Source organism: Anabrus simplex, chromosome 7, assembly GCF_040414725.1.
Source record: "Anabrus simplex isolate iqAnaSimp1 chromosome 7, ASM4041472v1, whole genome shotgun sequence".
Taxonomy (NCBI): Eukaryota; Metazoa; Arthropoda; class Insecta; order Orthoptera; family Tettigoniidae; genus Anabrus; species Anabrus simplex.
This window is the reverse complement of record NC_090271.1, coordinates 224,352,568-224,367,994: the sequence shown is the minus strand read 5'-3', so window position 1 is coordinate 224,367,994 and position 15,427 is coordinate 224,352,568. Positions and strand designations below refer to the sequence as shown.

The 15,427-nt window shown below is 41.7% G+C and overlaps 1 protein-coding gene across 1 annotated transcript in view; it reads right to left on the bottom strand.

Annotated features, from left to right (window-relative positions):
* The window catches only part of LOC136877786 (pseudouridylate synthase RPUSD2), a 546,352-nt gene that overhangs the window by 74,236 nt on the left and 456,689 nt on the right, over nt 1-15,427 (bottom strand). The gene's annotated exons all lie outside the window — the stretch shown is intronic.

The following is a 15,427-nucleotide window of genomic DNA, read 5'->3' as shown; positions in this document are numbered from 1 at the left end:
AAATCAAATAATTAAAACTAAGCTGTACTGCTGTCAGTTAACCTTGTTTGCCGGCCCCGTGGTGTAGGGGCCTCTTACCCGGAGGCCCCGGGTTTGAGGTCCACTCAGCCTACGTGATTAGAATTGAGGAGCTATCTAACAGTGAGATAGCGGCCCCGGTCTAGAAGGCCAAGAATAACGGCCGAGAGGATTCGTCGTGCTGACCACACGACACTTCGTAATCTGCAGGCCTTCGGTCTGAGCAGCGGTCGCTTGGTAGGCCAAGGCCCTTCAAGGCCTGTAGTGCCATAGTGGGGCGGGGTCAGTTAACCTTTAAGTTGATGATCTCGATGTTAATGGCTATCAACGTTTAGAATATAGTTGACGAAACGGTTCAGCACTATCAACTCATAGCTGGTTGTCTGTTAATGTTAAAACGTAAACTCAACAAGGTATCTCGTGACGATCTTCAGAACTAAAAAAAAAAATATTGTGGCTAAATGACTAACGGTTAAATATGTATTTGTTCGAGTAACATAATATTTAAATATTTCAATAATCTGCCTCTTCGGCGGCTAACCGAATAGTTCATTAACTCGTAAAATGAAGTCATCCAAGTGTTTTAAGATCCTATAACGCAGGGTTCTGCAACGGGCATTGCTTTAATGGTACCACACACCTCAAAATGATTAAAGACCATCTGCTGAACCTGTCGTTGATGGTTAGTTTTTATACAATGTTCGACATTGTTGGTCTTGGCACTAAAATATAAATTCGTGAATATCTTTGTTATCATAGCCCATAAGGTACAAATGCATGTAAGATGATCGAAAATTGTACGTTCTATAACTCTGTTATGTACAGGTTGTAGACGGAACAAATATTTCAGCAGATATTTAGAAGTTTGTGAAAATGTAATATTCGCAAATGTCTCCGTTCTTCTTTATTATTATTATTATTATTATTATTATTATTATTATTATTATTATTATTATTATTATTATTATTATTCGTAAGATAAAAGTGCCTAAAATAACGATACGTGAACAACTTGTATAACGTACAGTTTTTCGATACAACCCATATTAACAGTGACATGTGATATCTCCTGTTTTGGTCCCCTTAACATTACTACGCCTCTGTGTACTGATCAAATAATACGAAGTGCGTCTAAAAATTCGGCGAATGATACCATTACACAAAGAAAACTGAAGTCACAAACGAAATACCTTCAGTCTTCTCTCCATTGTCCACAGTAAATGTTTGGCAACGTGTATACAGCTGCTAGAAACTGGCAGGGAAGGAGTATTTTGGAATAGATCGAAGCACTGATGTCACACGTCTTTAAATGTCCGGTATGCCAGCACAATGTGCACTTAGGTGCAGGCGCCAGATCTGGTGAGTATGGTGGATGTCCATGACGTGGCGCACCATCATAAGTCTCCAGTCCATCCCGAAAGCGTTTGAACCTGTCGTAAAAACATTTTCTGTTTACGACATCTGTTCCGTGACCTTGCACGAACATCGCATGCGTCGCCGTTTTCCCAATTTGTAACAAAACTATATGTTTATGCATTGTTCCATTTCACCGAGACACGAGTCTTCTCACGCACGTTCGATTGGCCGCAGCAGACTAACCTGCTTCAGTTCCGTGTGTTCAACACTACGTAATGCTTCTCGAGATGTGTCTCTACTCACATCCGCATGCTCGCAGTGTTACCATACTGTATGTTGCCATTGCGATATCGGTCCATTCACCGTTCTCTTCAGACACACCTTCTATATAGCCCAGTGGACTCTCAGAATATTTCTGAACATAAATGCCGAATTTCAAGAAACCCTGTCTAGCCGTTTTTCAGGGAAATAAACAAACTCACAAACAAACAGACAAATACTGAACTGAACCAAATTTCGACGTTTGTATACCTAATTCGAGGTAAACACGAAGTATGAGGCAAAAATTTGAAGTGTACCGGCAACATTGTAATTTAATTTATATAGGACCCATGATGAGGCACGCAGCTGTGAAAATAATTCATATATGTATCATGTTTTTAAATTCGATTAAATGAGAAGACACTGCAATTACGGCGTGACTCTTTCATGAGTTACACATGTCTGTAAGTTTTGCACTGAACAGTTGTCAACATTCGTAGCACATACAAGGACGTAAAATATGTCCAGCTGTAATTCCTACTGCTTACCAACAGACAAATGAACAAGTATTTGTTCAAGAACAAAGTATTGATTTAGGAAGCAGCATCAGTATGTTACATCAGCAGTTTACCCGGTAACTCGTCGCCACACAGGGATGAATTCTAGTATCCAGCCCGTCAAGCCATAGTTCGTCCAATTATTCTTTGTCCCAGTCATCAACAGCGATTCCGTGTAGGTCTTACAGATTGTGCGGTCTGAAGTCCAAAAACTGCTTGTTTTAACCAATACCAGGTGTGTTCACTGGGGAACAAGTCAGAAGAGATCACTCTACCAGATATCGGCATTATGAAGAAAGACGTTGACAATACCTGCACGACAGACACGCGAGGTGCAGTCTATGGAATACCGGCAATACAGTTCGACAATGGATGGGAGGATATTTCTCCGATATTATCTGTTAGGTGACCAGTCCAGAGATTGGTTGGATCTTCAAATAACTCCACTGAAGGTTATGCGGTTAGGGGGAAAGCTTAAGAATCGACGGCGGCGCCAAAATGAGACGGACAAGGCAAGATGAGGAATGACGTAGTTTGCAATTGCTTCCTTCACTGGGCCAGATAGTGCTATTGCAGCTCAGCTGATCCTATGAGTAAAGCCTTTCATTTTATCCGGACACACTAATCGTGTCCCGAATGTCATTAATCAGCACTCCTCGTATCTCAATAGCTTCCAGTATGTCACAGCCATAAATTATTCTGTCTTCAGTAGAAGTTACATTTTGCTCACACCTGTGCTAACAGAGAAAAACAAATACTGCATCCGTCAGGAAATAGCAACAGGCGGACCCACTAATGGGAGCGTACAATGGTGGTGATTACTGCCCCTTTATCTGGTAATGTTGCTCTCGGGCAACGTCATTTAATGCTCATACATGCAAGAATAAAAATTTTGGATCTCTCTGTTGTTGATGTGAATCTCGAACAACACGTAGGCTTATTATTATTCTTATTTTAAAAGATATTTCAATTTATTTTTACTGGAATTTTACACAACTTGCTAATTTAAGAAAATTACAACTACATAACCATTCTGTAAGAGGGGTGTACAGTAGCCCCATGTAATATCACCTGAAACCTCCAACGCTTCACTGCTGTTAATACTGCTTTCGTCTTCCCCTCAAGTATTATTCTTACGCTTTCGATATTTGACAGAGAGGAATTCGGTTTGTTGCATAACAGTGAATTTAGTACAAACCTTCCAGCATAATTAACATTCTCCCTCGGTCCGGCCCCGAGGTGTAGGGGGCAACACGTCCGCCTGTCACCCGGCGCCCCGGGTTCGATTCCCGGCTAGGTCAGAGGGGTTTTAAGTCTAAATGATTAATATACATGGCCTGGGGACTGGGTTTTTGTGTCGTCCTTAACGTGCTTTTCCTCACATTCAACACTCTACACTTCCTCCATTCCAATTACACGCAGAATCATATCACATGGTGCAAATAGGGGCAAAAGATCTCTATAGGTCGACGCCCCGAACAAATAGCATTATAAAAAGAAGAAAAACATTCTTCCTCGCCGCGAATGCTCAAATGTAGTAATCCTTTGTACAATTTTAAAATATTATACGAATAATAATAGCCTCTGTTAAGACATCATATTATATCTAAATATATACAGGGTGAAGCGAAATTCGCGCACTCGGGCGTCGCAGCGCGACTCCTCACATGCCAGCAATAAAAAAAAATGTCTCTCACAAAAGATCGCCCGGCGAGTATATCCAGCAGAAAAAGAACATTGAAGAGTGGCAATCTGGCAACACTGTAACCACATGTAGGGTAACTACCTCTGTCAGCACGCATTAGTCGTGCTGTACAGTTGGTGCAGTGGATAGCGTTTTGGGTTAGCATGTAGGAGTTCGAGGGTTCGATCCTGGGTTGAGGCGCTTTTATATTTGCTAATTTCCATCGGACATTGTACATACTGTAATACAGTAACACACCGTTTCTTAGGTCACATGTATCCTACATTTACAAAATCTAGCAACACTGAACACGTTGTAACGCATCTAGTAGATGAAGTGGTGCGAATAAATTCACGCCCACGATGTGAAAGGGCGTATTTCAAAGCTGACCAATGAAAACGAATGTTCGTCCATTTCTAGGATCGTAGTATGTAAATGCAAATGGTTTCTAGAGGACCCGCTGCAATCGCTGCTGACGATTAAGATGCCAAATACCATACCACCTGGACTACATTTACGAAATAAAAAACACACGCCTCAACCCAGGATCGACCCCTCGACGTCCTGCATGCTAACCCAAAACTCTATCCACAGCACCAACTGTACAGCACGACGAATAAGTGCTGACAGAGATAGTTACCCTACATGTGGTTACAGTGTTGCCAGATTGCCACTCTTCAACAACCTTTTTCTCCCGGAGATACTCGCAGGACGAACTTTTGTGAGAGACATTTTTTTATTGCTGGCATGTGAAAAGTCGCGCTGCGACGCCTGAGTGCGCGAATTTCGCTTCACCCTGTATATGGTACATGAAACGTTTATTCATTTACAAAATCAAGGAAACATTGGAAATTGCACAAATTAAAGAAAAAGTACATTATCCAGAGACGTAGAATCCGGTAATGTCCCCATTACCATGCTGAATGGCGATACCAAACCTTTGCCGTAGTTGCACTGCTGCCACTCGATACGACGTGCAAATTCTTCCCAATCTCTGAAAAGAGTTTGGCTTCCTTGCTCCAGGAGGTCAAAATCTCAACGCAGAGACGTTGTCGATAAAATGTTCTGTATTTCAGCCGCTTGTTACAGTCTCTGTAGTTTCTACCGCAGAGCCTGCAAGGTTTGATGTAGATACCGTATGTGACGCTGTCATGTGTCTACGAATGTAACATCCCAGTGAACGATTTTCTTGAGGACTACAGGACTACCGTTATTGACGTCAGAAAAGTTGGATGGCGCAGCCACGCGGTAGAATGTTGAAGCTGCAACATAGTGACTGGTGAGATTTATTTACATGGCGAAGCTTTGACGTCGTGATGGAAACAGAAAGAAAATTGTCAAATTTGAGGAGGTACTGCTCTGTATACGGTTGCAAATCGTATAAAACGGATGCGAAATCTCTTCACTACTTTCCTGTATAAAAAGTTCAGAGAGAAAGATGGGCTTCCGCGCTGTTAATTGGAAAACGCGTTACGCGATACATGACAGTGTGCAGTCTGCATTCTCGTGAAGACGACTTCTTTCCACAGCGTAGGTACCGGTACTGTTCATTGTACTCATTGATAGTTATTGTCTCTAATTTGTATTCACAAAGATTTAGCTACATCAAAAATACTAATAAACTTGTAGCCTAATACTCCTGTGCCGCACATAGAATGTAATCCGCTCTTTGTAAACTTCTTCATATGTGTAACAGCAGACAGTAAATTAACTATCTACATGTGAGTAATATCTTTAACTGGTAGTAATTAAGCGCTGCATTAAAAATGCCTATAAAATACTTCTAACAATGAAAGAAAATATGTAGTATTTTTCCATCATAAATTAACTTTTTTTGCTATTTGTTTTACGTCACACCGACACAGATAGGTCTTATGGCGACGATGGGAAAGTAAAGGTCTAGGAATGGGAAGGAAGCGGCCGTGGCCTTAATTAAGGTACAGCCCCAGCATTTGCCTGGTGTGAAAATGGGAAACCACGGAAAACCACCTTCAGGGCTGCCGACAGTGGGGTTCGAACCCACTATCTCCCGGATGCGAGCTCACAGCTTCACGATCCTAACCGCACGGCCAACTCGCCCGGTCATCTTAAATTAGAAGCCATAACCTAATTATTTGGTAGAATTGGACAAACCAAGTATTCTTCATCCCCAAACAGATGTGACTGTAGAGGTTATAGTACTCTTAAATTATAATTTTCCAACTTTGGTCTGCATATTCTGTAGGTAGTTATAATTTTTATACTTATTATTGTCGGTTCTAAGTTCTAAATTTTGTGCTGATGGTAAAAATGGACGAACATTAAGTTTATGTGGGCTGTTCCAACACAAGCCTGTATAAAGCCTAGGATTTATTTGCTTTACATTTACTTAGTAGAATTATTATTTTCTTTCTTCCCCAAGATTACAGTTTACAAAACAGGTAACTCCCCCGTCACCTGGCTAAGGCTTTGGCATGGACCAAATCAACAAGAAATTACTCCATAACCTCTAATAGTGGAAAATTACAGTAGCTTAACTGTTAAGGTGGATCAGCGTGTCAACGGTAACATTTCTCTGACAAACCCGCTTTACATATACAGTTGCACTTCACATTTTCACCCCCTTGTTCAAGACAACATTAACTTTGTGCGGTTTTGAATCGATGTGGGGTTATTGTAAACACAACGCTACAACACCAGTTTCATCTTCGGTTTCAAACTTTTTACCTACACATATCAAGTAATTACGCTTGAATATTTCTTCCCTTCCACCAATGGACGCGTGAAATCTCCGACAACTCTCAACAGTTGCGTATACGACACCAAAGACATTTTGAATACTTAATAAATCCTACAGACGCACACCCGATCACTGTCATGTTTACTTCCCGTCACTATCTCGCCGCCATATTGGAAATAGCTGACCGTAAGCTCCTCCCCCGTTTCGGACGTCAATAGGGCGAACAACTGTTGAAGGAAGGAGACACAAGACAGTAAAAAAAATTCCACAATTTTGGGGGGCAGCTACATTTTTAGCTGTAATTTTAAAACGACAAAAATTGTAAAATTTTCAAAAGCATTGTTTATCCAGTTTCCCTCTCTTTTGACCACAGGAACTATTGTTGAAGTAATAACATAGAAAAACACCTTTCGTCATCTTTATTGTTCTTCGCCTTTTGTGTGTCACGTCACGTCGTAGAATCCTGAACGTCTTCTTGTAAAGTTTACCAAACAGCTTGTGGACATTACTTCGATCTGGAGATAAGTATGCCGGGTTAGTTTCCCACTTTGCATTATGTGCACATGTGCGTTTATTTACCCTTTTGCCTTCTCGGGTTTAAATGATGGCTTTCTTTGTGACGAGGTAGAAGTACAGTCATCATTATCCGACGCTGAATCCATTTCAAAAATCACAAAAACTTACAGAAAAGCACCAGTTAATACAACACGTCTATTTTGATGCTGCAGACTGGCCACATGCGCCACGCCACGGACTAACGGTAACTTGGAAGTCGGAAAGTACATCCGGAACGCTTCCCCAAAGATGTTGTAACTTGTTTCTTTGCACTTTAAAAGATCATACTGTTGGCAACGGTTACGCTATGTTTAGTTGAAATTAGATGGCAGGACACTTGCGTATAGTGAAAATTCATACCTATGACAATAATACGAAAACTCGTTCAGATAAAAGACGAAACAATTGCCGGACATTTACAAAATACCTTAAAATGCGGGACTGTTGCTCACCCTATAGGGTTATTTCTTCTGGCCGTTTACCGTCAGATCGACTTATTCCAGCAAGTTGCAGTACTGTTTTATTTTATTTATTTATTTATTTATTTATTTATTTATTTATTTATTTATTTATTTACAATTTGCTCTACGCCGCACCGACACAGGTAGGTCTTCTGGCGACGATGGGATAGGAAAGGGCTAGGAGTGGGAAGGAAGCGGCCGTGGCCTTAATTAAGGTGCAGTTGCTTGGTGTGAAAATGGGAAACCACGAAAAACCATCTTGAGGGCTGCCGACAACGGGGTTCGAGTCCACCATCTCCTGAATGTACGGTAACAGCTACGTGACCCAAACCACGGAGCCACTCGCTCGATGGGAATAATTTATCGTTAATGCCCTTTTCGTAAGATCGTTGAGTGACCAGTGTCTTAACAATCTTCCATCGATGTTGATTCAGCTCAAAGCATGATTAAAATTAATTACTAAATCTCTACACTTTTAATTTATTGTTGATAATTTAGACAAACGTAGTATTCTTTTTGCTATTGTGGTCTATATTTGTGAACTCTACTATTATAAATACCAATTCAGACACTTTAAAAAATATCCTTGGGATGAGTATCCCGTTACATTCTTTTCTTAAAACAATAAATAGCACCATCCATATTTGTACTGAAACTTAATTCGAACACACCTAGTTCAGTAGTCATTGCGACCAGAGAAAATGGAGGGAAGAAGTACGGAGATCGCTTCCAACATCATAATACAGATTATTACGACGCTTCCTCTTAAATTTGTGATCACACCAAACACCACACCGGTGCTGCTCGACCCTTGAGCACGATCTCAAGGCGGCTCCAGACATGATGACACAGCGCCGCAAATTTGCAGAGTCGGAGATCTGATACTCAAAATGCTGATCACAGGAAGATGAGGCCAGATTTTACGTCAAGAGTGGCTGTCATCCAGCCACATATCGGATTCTACTGCACATTGGACTTCACAACTACGAGATAAGAAGTGGATTTCTGTCGTTATGAGATGGTGAACGCGGTACTTTCTCACGCTTTCAACCTGTACCTTTCAAACTGAAGACGTTAGGGGTTCACAAGAAATCAAATATTAATTACCTTACCCTAGAACATACTTTATAGTAGTTTTTATATTAAGTAATACGCAAAAACAATAGGTGAGAGCCAAAAAATTTCGACCTTTCTGATTATTTCTCCCCAAGAAGGTTTGCTTTCACATTATTATTCTAAACCGAGAGAAGAAAATCTCCCCACAGAAGTCGTTTTCACATCGTGGAGACACAAAGCGCTCTTATGGTCAACACTTTGCTTATTAGAGAATAAAGTTCGCAAAAGCCAAATATGCTCATTTTCAAATTTAGCTAAATAAAAATAGATCATGTAGTTTTGTAGGAAACTGTATATACTGTAGAACACGAACGGTTAGCTCGAAAAATGGGTAGGCCTAACTTAACGACACATTTATAAAATAATCACATTATAATATAAGTTTTCTTTGAAACTGCATTTTTATCATCATTCCGAGCGTCAAATCCAAACCAGAAACCGAAAAAAAAATTGTCAGTGTTCTTTATTATTATCAGCGCTAAGGGTATTTTTTATTTGTGCAATATAAAATGCCGTCGCTTGTCAATTTTTGTTTGTTTATAAGCCAAAATACATCTTTCAGTGACAAAGTTGTGGAGAAAATGATGACATAATTTCTTATCTTCAGTCTAAAATCCCCTAGAAACATTACTTCCTTGAACCTGCAGTTTCTGTCTGGTCAGCGCACGTGACAAGACGCTTGTCTACCGTGGCCCGGCGGACTGCAAAATTTAATTGACTTCTGCCGCTCCTCTGCAGATACTCATGGTATCGTATTCGTTCTATTCAAGAAATAATGCAGATCGACAACAATTGAAATTAATAGATTAAATGCTGGGTCACGGTCATTACTTTCCCAGCCCTGATCTTAATCCTCTCCTTTCTAATAGCCACCGAAAACCGTCAATAGTTAATGTGACTTTAAAAAAATTAGCACAAAAACTGCTCTGTGTATCGTAAAAGAAATATAACTGCTTGAAGCTGTACCAAATACCTTTGCTGTAAACAGTAATACGGATATTATTCACGACTGACAGCACTGTCTTCGAAATATTGGTAGGGTATTGCCTCTCCCGCAGTTTTCTCCATAACAACTCGAAGCATACGGAAAATCAAACAGGCCAAGACAATCCCTCAAGGCCTCTATAACGCTACAAAAGAGGGCTTGCTGGCTTAACGTGGCATCTCATGAGATGAGTTATAAATACATCGTGTCACTCCAGGTTGACGATGTTTCGTTTATATTGGTTCCATCTGATGAAGTAAGCCACTTACCAAGTTACTGTGTGCCTCACCACTGCACCGAGAGCTTTTTCTCCTGCGGTAGCCCTTTAAATTTAGGTAACATGTTAAAATTACTATTAACAAATTCTAAAGATTGAATGTTAATTTATAATATATGAAATAATTAAAGGAATTCCTTTCTCCTGTCACGGATGAATATGTATTAACCGCTGCTGTATAATAATAATAATAATAATAATAATAATAATAATAATAATAATAATAATAATAATAATCAGACAAGTTAATTGAGTAAGGATATGCGCTATTTTCTCGGTTACGAGGGTTAGCGCACTGTATCGGCAACGGCGCGTGGTTTATCCATGAGTCAATGTGCCTTCAACGATATGAAAACGATTGCAGAATAGTTCTGTTGAATGAATTTTATTGTGTCACACCCATCGCTTGCATGACTCATGGGTCAGATGTCAGTCAGAATCAAGCCACATGCTGCTATATTTTGTCGTCGATGCATAATTTCTTGACATAGGCTTGGCCGAGCTAAATCAATTGAGTTACAGCATTAATTGCGTTGTTTATTTATGCTATATTTGCACAAGTGGCGTATTTAGGTTATCAGCCCCCGTCTAGCACCCAACCAGCATTATTAATTACAAGTCGGACTGTCTGATTCTTATACATTTATGAAATAATAATAATAATAATAATAATAATAATAATAATAATATCCATATCATAAAGCATAACGGGTGAAATCACATGGGACAGACCGAGGTTTAGAACGTGGGTGAAAAAACATTTTGCTGAAAAACCCGAGATGACGATCGCCAATGTATGGACGGAAGAACGGAAGAAAAACGCAGCGAGAGGATGGAGAGATTCTGGGTGAGAAAGCAAATTCATCTGTTAAATGAGATCACTCGCACTCCTTAGTTGGGCACGACTTTGTGAAAAAAATAATAACGCCAGTTTATATTTTATTTTTTGCGGCAATTTCATTGTTTTGCATGTTTTAAACCGTTTGAAACTGGCGAAAAATACATACTTGTTTCTTGTATGTATGTATGTATTTATTGTATCCGCCCCCCTGTCGGGTGCAGTATGTATGTACCAACATACGCACGAACCGCTGAATATATTTTGTTCAAACTTGGTTTTTACAATAAGGTACGCCATGATTAAAGCTGAGGATACAATTTGTTTCGAAATTCAAATTTGAATACTACCTTCTAAGGAAACGTGAAATACTAACTTCGAAATATCTCCCTTAATGCTAGGTTTCGGAAGAAATGCTGAAGGAAAAAAAAAAAAAACTTTAGAATTTAATTTGCAGGAACTTTCATCATATGACAAATTTCGATAGAATGGCATTTCTGAAATTCTCTCATCTCGTCTGACTGTCCGCCAGTGATAACAGCCCAGGTGCATTCACCCGCCAGCGACCGACCAAGAGATCATTCCATGCTGCAATCTCTCGACTAAACACATTTACACTATTGCTTACGAAGTTGCCACTGACTTTTAAATTGAAGTTAGGTATGTGTGCTGCACGAGCTCGAATTTCGTTATCTATTCCGAAGGTAACCGAAGACATGCAAGAGAGGGAGCTCAACAAATCCCGCCAATCTATTCCCCTCCCATCCGTCAGTGCTACATTCAACCTATATACAGTAAGTATCCTGCTTTGCGAAGACGATCATCATGTCGCAAGGGCAGACGCTTCAGGTTGCAGGGTTCTGTCACACAGCACCGTCTCGTTGGCTCAGGCTGGGCCTGAACCGTAAGAATTTTATCCCATCGGCCTGTTGAGGCCTAGAGTGCTAATTCATTATTATATTAAGTAGCGGCTGGATTGTTCCTAGGTTTGGTGGTCTGTTGTTAACATATCAGATTGGTCAGAATATGACCTGTTGAATGCTGTCTCCCAGGAAGAGTTCAGGTCTTTAAGGTAAACTATGTGTCAGTGTTATCCAGTAGTACAACGTTACCTAGCTGACTTTGATCCTTTTGAACCCGTCAATGACGGCTATACACGGGGACAAAACATGACGGCCTCAGTTCCTCGGAGTGAGCTGGGAGCTAGCAGTCAATCACACCCTGTACCTTGCCGAGTTAACGAATGATCCTAGTTTACCAAACCATTTTCTTCCTCACTCTTTTCAGTCTTTACCCGTTTTCGTGTAGATGATTTGGCAACTCCGGCTACAATAGACGTAGTAAAACTTAAATCCTTGCGCGGATATACTAAATATTATCAGCATCCGCGAATGGTTATCCGTGGATGTTGTAAATGTCTGACTACAGTATATTACACCCAAGGTACAGAAAACGGATAGATCTTTTAATAAAGTAGGCCTCATACCTGGCACAAGAACGCTACAGTCACAGGTTTATGAGGGATTTTCTCTTGCGACAAGTACCAAAGTATTGACCTCTGTTCCTTCCTTCCATTAATTGCGAGTAGGAGCCAGTTAGGTTTACAGTAGGTCAAATTTACGGCTTGATGGTCTCAAAGGTCTTTATATATCACTATTCTCCCATACCACTGTCAAGGGTCGCCCAACCACAAGCAAAAATAAGAGTATACCTGAGTGAAAATCAATAAACGTCATTATTTAGAAATTATCAGCAAAATTATCCGCACTGCCATAGATTTTGTATCCGCCAAGGCACTAACTTCGCGAAAATCGCGGATATCTGTATCCGTGCAGGGTTCTACCTATGAGCCGCTAACAGACACCGGGCTGCCATTGGAGAGGAGTCCCTACTGTAGTGTAAGGCGAGGTCGTCATGTTTTGTCCCCAAGTACACTGACTGAGCAAATGTCATGGGTTAGCGGAGCACTGATGCGCAGGCGTGTTGTCTGCGCACCACACGCCCCCTGTGCCAGCGGCAGTTGTATAGGAGACCTTGTGAGCAGTGGCTGTGCATGTGACAGGTGTAACATGGAACGTCGTCGTGAGCTGACATCGTTCGAACGGGGTATGGTGGTCGGTGCCCGACGGATGGGAAGTGCGATTTCGGAAATGGTGCGGGAATTCGGCTTCACACGATCAGCCGTGTCCAGGGTGTACCGTGAATGGTTGAATGCGAGTGTCACCCTCCACAATACACGAACGACCGGCCGTCCAGCCACCCTCGATGACCGTGACCGGCGACATCTGAGACGGATTGTCAATAGTGACAGACGGACAACCGTGCAATAAATCACGGCTCAATTTAACACAGGCCGTGCTAGACACGTCTCCCAGTGGACAATCCGTAGGAACATGGGTACTAAAGGGGTATGGAAGCCGGCGTCGCAGACAGGTGCCACTGTTAATCCAACGTTATCGGGCACAACGACGCGCATTTTTCGCCAGTCACCACAGATGGACACTGGAACAATGGCGTAACGTGATATGGTCGGACGAATCACGATTTCAACTGCACCATGCCGATGGGAGGCACCGTGTATGGCGCAGACCACATGAAGTGATGGACCCCGCCTGCCTCGAAGGTGTGGTCCAGGGCGCTGGTGTCTGTTATGGTCTGGGGTGCATTTTCCTGGTATGGAACGGGCCCCCTAGTTGTTCTGGAAGAGATTTTGAATGGTACGCGGTATGTTGAGCTTCTCGGAGACCATCTCCACCCATTTTTGGCCTTCCAGCGTCTAGACGGTTCTGCGGTGTTTCAAGATGATAACGCGCCGCCACATCGCTCCCACGTCGCCCGGGAATGTTTCCTGGAACATGCAGTGGAGATCCAACGACTGCCATGGCCACCCAGGAGCCCCGATATGAACCCTATTGAGCATATCTGGGATGTCCTGGAATGCAGGCTCCGTGCCATGGATCCTGCACCCACGAACAGACCAGCTTTGGCGGCCGCTCTCCAAATGATTTGGCGTCAGCTGCGTCCAGAGGACTACCAGGGACTTGTCGACTCACTTCCACGGCGTCTCACTGCAGTTCACAGGGCCAGAGAAGGCCCCACACGCTATTAGGTGACTATCCCATGGCATTTGCTAAGTCAGTGTTCAGTGTATATGTGTAGCTAGGAAAAATATACACTGGGCGTCTCGATACACGCTCAAAACCCACATCTATTTACAGCTGTAATGTGCGAAAGTAGGTAAGTCAAAAGTAAGTCCCCTCAATGTTTTGCATTTGAATATGTAAATATGGGTTAAGAACACTGCTTTATTTCGGCATTTCTCCTTTAATTTTAGACATAATCACCACAGTTATTCAAGCATTCACCGAGAAAAATACATGTCTCCTTTCCTTGAGTACAGAAAGTGGTGTCCAGTTCGTTCGTTAAACATCTCTTGATTGTAAAAGTGCCACACGTCTGACCTCTCTTACCATTTCATCATTATCAATGAAGCATCAGATCGTCTTTCACAGTCGTTCGATCATCTGTAAATTCAGGGCACCGCTTCCCACTTGTTGAACAGACTTAATATTCTCCCACTTTACAGTTTCAATCATTCTCCTCTTTTACCTACAGAAAACGGATCACCATGTGGGCCGTTTTCCGAGACCACTCGTTCAGTAACCTCGTAAGTTTGCAGCAGTCGCTTTGCCGAAGTTCTGCTTTACCGACTTGTGTCGGTGTGACTACAAACTATCAAATATATGATTTGGAGCGAGTTCCATTCCTCTGACTTACTCTCGTCATATAAACAAAACAGATTCTTCTCTCTCTTTCCATTCCTCTGGTGATCCATTGCTAAAATATGTTTTCGGTATCGCACGACACTATAGTTCAGTTCTTATGAGTTTCGACTTGACATTTGAGCGCTGCCTTTTGGTGGAGGCTAAGTTAACTAATAAACAGCCAACACGGCCAACTTGATGCGTCGCTCTAGAAGCGCAGCGAGGGATCCAGTCGGCCGTGCAACCAATCATAGGCAGCCGATCGCTCCGATAGAGCGCGGTAGACTCGAGTTCCGGTTTCCAGTGTTGTCGATCTGTTGTTTACTGTAACCACGTGCTATCAGCTGTGTGTTGTATTGTGCTCAGTTCTTTTCGCGGTCTTTGTCAGTTCACTCGGTCATTCTTGACAAAGCACCGACAATGACAACTAGAAATAATCAGTTGATTGAGTGATTGAAGGAGCACAATATTTCGGTTCGCGATGACATGAGGAAGGGGGGATCTCATACACGTTGTGAAACAAAACAAGCCCTAGTACCCAGTTTACGTGGTGGATAAAACAGCTAGGAGGCATGGGCATAAAGTTGTTCACCACTCAAATTAATCTATTTGCAACCAGAGCTCTTCTTGATGGTGAGTAGAAATTTCATTTCATTTCCTCGCATTTTATCTATTCGAGCATTGATCAATTTTTTTAATCGTATAGCCTTATCCTAAACATGTTACGCGTTATTGTTAGACTTATGTGAATTAAGCAAGTTGCTACAAAGAATAATTGATTGTGGACTTATATTCGAGCGTATACATTTCCACTCGTGTTATGTGTCGTGAATCAG